This window comes from Schistocerca piceifrons, unplaced genomic scaffold (assembly GCF_021461385.2).
Source record: "Schistocerca piceifrons isolate TAMUIC-IGC-003096 unplaced genomic scaffold, iqSchPice1.1 HiC_scaffold_1377, whole genome shotgun sequence".
Lineage (NCBI taxonomy): Eukaryota > Metazoa > Arthropoda > Insecta > Orthoptera > Acrididae > Schistocerca > Schistocerca piceifrons.
In genome coordinates, this window is record NW_025727210.1 from 27501 (window position 1) to 32500 (window position 5000).

At 53.6% G+C, this 5000-nt stretch overlaps 1 non-coding gene across 1 annotated transcript in view; it reads right to left on the bottom strand.

The window, feature by feature from the left end:
• The window catches only part of LOC124733048, a 1909-nt gene extending 1047 nt beyond the window's left edge, over nucleotides 1-862 (bottom strand). The window contains exon 1 of the ribosomal RNA XR_007008879.1: nucleotides 1-862. This exon is cut by the window's left edge and continues 1047 nt beyond it. This is a non-coding gene — a ribosomal RNA (small subunit ribosomal RNA).
• Between the last annotated feature and the right edge of the window lie 4138 nt (nucleotides 863-5000).

A 5000-nucleotide genomic window follows, 5' to 3' on the forward strand; every position in this document is an offset into this window, starting at 1 on the left:
GCACTCTAATTTGTTCAAAGTAAACGTGCCGGCCCACCGAGACACTCAATAAAGAGCACCCTGGTAGGATTTCAACGGGGTCCGCCTCGGGACGCACGAGCACGCACGAGGCGGTCGCACGCCTTCGGCTCGCCCCACCGGCAGGACGTCCCACGATACATGCCAGTTAAACACCGACGGGCGGTGAACCAACAGCGTGGGACACAAATCCAACTACGAGCTTTTTAACCGCAACAACTTTAATATACGCTATTGGAGCTGGAATTACCGCGGCTGCTGGCACCAGACTTGCCCTCCAATAGATACTCGTTAAAGGATTTAAAGTGTACTCATTCCGATTACGGGGCCTCGGATGAGTCCCGTATCGTTATTTTTCGTCACTACCTCCCCGTGCCGGGAGTGGGTAATTTGCGCGCCTGCTGCCTTCCTTGGATGTGGTAGCCGTTTCTCAGGCTCCCTCTCCGGAATCGAACCCTGATTCCCCGTTACCCGTTACAACCATGGTAGGCGCAGAACCTACCATCGACAGTTGATAAGGCAGACATTTGAAAGATGCGTCGCCGGTACGAGGACCGTGCGATCAGCCCAAAGTTATTCAGAGTCACCAAGGCAAACGGACCGGACGAGCCGACCGATTGGTTTTGATCTAATAAAAGCGTCCCTTCCATCTCTGGTCGGGACTCTGTTTGCATGTATTAGCTCTAGAATTACCACAGTTATCCAAGTAACGTGGGTACGATCTAAGGAACCATAACTGATTTAATGAGCCATTCGCGGTTTCACCTTAATGCGGCTTGTACTGAGACATGCATGGCTTAATCTTTGAGACAAGCATATGACTACTGGCAGGATCAACCAGGGAGCTGCGTCAACTAGAGCTGAGCAGCCGGCCGCCCGGGAGTGTGTCCCGGGGGCCCGCGCGAACACGCAAGCGTCCGCTCAATCATTCTGCAAACAGGAGGAGGCTGAGCTCCCCTGCACAATACACCTCGAAACCCTCTCAGGTCCCGGCGGCGCGCAGCGCCGTCCCAAGTACTTGGTCGGGTTCGAGAGAGGCGCAATCGCCCGGAGTTAGGCGAGTAGACGCTTTCGGTGCGACCACCCGTGCTCCCAACTGAGCTTGCCGCTGCCGACAGAGGCCCGGGAGCGTGCTGTCGTGGCATTGCCGGCGGGAGACAACACGCGCCACCTACGGTGACCGGCAGCTCCAACGCCAGCGCCACAGAAGGACAAAAGCCCCACTTGGGTGCCGAAGCGAACTCTCCCAGCACAGCGCACGCGCCAACACATCCGCACAGCTGCGATACAAACCACCAGCGAGAACCGCTGGGGCGACCGAGCAGCAGACGGCGTCGCGGCGCCGAGCGCCGGGCGGCGGCGCATCCTCAACGCACACAGTCCTCAATCGGACCAGCACACTGAAGATGTCCACCGCGCTTCGCACCGGGCCCGCGAGGACCTACTTTGGCCGCACGGCGCCGCGCGCAGGGTGCGCCGGCGCGCAGCTGCGACGCCTGCCGCGTCCGTCGGCCGGCGCGCCTGCCACTGGCCGCCCCCACCAGCCGGCTGTAGCGCGTGCGCCCACGCACCGCGCGGCCAGCACGCCGGGAGGCGCCCCCTCACCGGCCGGGGACGGTCCCACCCAGCCACCGCCGCGTATCGCTTCACACCCAGATGCCGTTCAGTTTCGTCGGCATGGTGGGTATCGCTGGAACAACCGGTTCGTACCTCAACCTATCGTCGCCATCACCGATTCACCCCTAGCGAGAACAACCGCACCACAACAGGTTACCATTTGTTCATTTGCGTAACTTCACCAGAAAACGCAGGCGTCCATCGCCATTTGCAACTTCAACGATTATTGCATGCCTGTGTCAGGTGTCACGCCACACTACGTCTGCCCACATACACGCAACAAAATGTGCACGCCTAGACAATACGTGGAAGGTGGCCCCCGTACGTATGCGATGTCCATTGCTCGAACGACTGTCAACCGGCCTCTGTAGCATGTCGCAGATATGGAACGCGGTGCACCATGCCATCACGGTGTGTGAGGAGAGACGACTAGGTCCGAATACATCAACAGACAGCTCATGCTGATCGCCATCCACGGCGTCCGTTCCTCCCACACGTCTCTATGGCGTACCACACTGCAATCCAGCTCTCATAGGGAGACGACACGTAGCTGCGTGCACAATATTTGCACTGTATGGTCCGCCGTTTTTGGGCGCAGTCGTTGTACGGTCACACATGTGCCACGATGTATCATTCGGTACATAAGGACGAATGTGCAGTACAGATTGTGGTTTACGCGTACGACATTAGCGGACGGTTGACACAGGCCGCACCACAACGTAGCCTGAGTACGTCGCATGCGAAGGGCATTGAACATGCAAACTTCTCACCAACCAGCTTGCGAAGGCAGGGGGGCAAGGTGGGGACGTGGGGAGGGGCGGCATGTACGTCCTGCTGCCATCCACATTACAGTGTACAGCAGGAGCATGTGGAAAGTCAGCAAGACTTGCAAGGTGTTTAACATGAAGCGATACACAGGGGAGCGGGCAGTGCGAGTAGCGAACTATATTGCGAGGGTTGCGGGTGGGCAACACTACACTAATTGAACGAGTCGTATAACAATTACAGAGCAGGTTTAGGCGACAACATGGGTTACGTTAGGGGACAACGTGGGTTACGTTAGGGGACAACGTGGGTTACTTTAGGGGACAACGTGGGTTAGGTTAAGGCACAACGTGGGTTAGGTTAAGGCACAACGTGGGTTAGGTTAAGGCACAACGTGGGTTAGGTTAAGGCACAACGTGGGTTAGGTTAAGGCACAACGTGGGTTAGGTTAAGGCACAACGTGGGTTAGGTTAAGGCACAACATGGGTTAGGTTAAGGCACAACATGGGTTAGGTTAAGGCACAACATGGGTTAGGTTAAGGCACAACGTGGGTTAGGTTAAGGCACAACGTGGGTTAGGTTAAGGCACAACGTGGGTTAGGTTAAGGCACAACGTGGGTTAGGTTAAGGCACAACATGGGTTAGGTTAAGGCACAACATGGGTTAGGTTAAGGCACAACATGGGTTAGGTTAAGGCACAACATGGGTTAGGTTAAGGCACAACATGGGTTAGGTTAAGGCACAACATGGGTTAGGTTAAGGCACAACGTGGGTTAGGTTAAGGCACAACGTGGGTTAGGTTAAGGCACAACATGGGTTAGGTTAAGGCACAACATGGGTTAGGTTAAGGCACAACATGGGTTAGGTTAAGGCACAACATGGGTTAGGTTAAGGCACAACATGGGTTAGGTTAAGGCACAACATGGGTTAGGTTAAGGCACAACATGGGTTAGGTTAAGGCACAACATGGGTTAGGTTAAGGCACAACATGGGTTAGGTTAAGGTACAACATGGGTTAGGTTAAGGTACAACATGGGTTAGGTTAAGGTACAACATGGGTTAGGTTAAGGTACAACATGGGTTAGGTTAAGGTACAACATGGGTTAGGTTAAGGTACAACATGGGTTAGGTTAAGGTACAACATGGGTTAGGTTAAGGTACAACATGGGTTAGGTTAAGGTACAACATGGGTTAGGTTAAGGTACAACATAGGTTAGGTTAAGGTACAACATAGGTTAGGTTAAGGTACAACATAGGTTAGGTTAAGGTACAACATAGGTTAGGTTAAGGTACAACATAGGTTAGGTTAAGGTACAACATAGGTTAGGTTAAGGTACAACATAGGTTAGGTTAAGGTACAACATAGGTTAGGTTAAGGTACAACATAGGTTAGGTTAAGGTACAACATAGGTTAGGTTAAGGTACAACATAGGTTAGGTTAGGTTAGGTTAGGTTACACGTTGTTGTAAGGAAAGGTGTAGGGGGGGGGGGGCGGGGGCGGCAGGTTCGTTGATAGTGATTATAGTAAGTGAATGCTTGTGACATGATCAGATTTGTCACGTCAGGATGCACCTTTGGCTTATTAGAGGCGGCGCTCCAATTCTATGCTTGTGTGAGACCTGTGTCTTTGACTCATGTCATTGTTTGTGCGCTGTGACAGGAGGTACTATTGTGATGTTGGGTGCACCGTTGTATAGGACATGTGTGGGTGTTGGTGCCTGGTCTGCGCAATGGTGGATGTCGAAAGGCTGGGATATTGTATTTTCCGCATGGACCTCCTGGTCTGGTTGTGATAGTGTGGATTGTGTAATGTGGCGGAGAAGATGCACTGGATGTTGTTCCATGCTGGTGCTTACATATTGTATGTGCGCCTGTTAGAAGCAGAGAGTGGTGCGTGATCAGAGTGTCTGGCTGACGTGTGGTTCCCATTGTGGGCAGACTCTTTCAGCATGTATACGGACAGTTGTGTATATTTGCTGTAGTTTGATGGCTCTGCATTGATTACTAATCAGCGCCGTGTGTACGGGTAATCTGGTTCCAGTCCAAAATGTTCCATCTGTGTACATTAGTGACAAAGACTCCCCCCATGCAGTGGGGCTCGGTCTGTTATAGCTCTTCCGCGTAATATATTTGCCCCACGTTTTTGCGACTGCGAGTGCGAGTGCAACGCGCATGGGGACCGACATGCTGATGGCTCGGTATCGGACGCCGTACAGTGAGCAACGCGATCGCGTCTCTCGCTCGTAAGTGGTACAGGTCGCGGCTCATGTATAGGGACAGCGGGAATGTCGCATATTGGAAATAACTCTTCATGAAACGCAAGTTATAGGGGTGGATTGCACTTTACGAGTGCGGGAAACTTCCGCCGTTCATCCGCTGGAGGTGCGCGTGTGGCGGTTGGGGTGGTGCACGAACGGGTGCGGGTGGAGTCATTGCCGGTCCACGGCTTCGTGCGGCAGAGCCACTGGAGATTGGGTGCTATGGTCGACAGAGGCTGCAGGCTTTGTGGGTGGCGTCGAAAGGCGGGCACTGTGGCGCCATCGCTGTCTTAATCGGCTTGGCGTCGCATAGATGGCGGTATCGTCGTTGGAGGAGGTCAT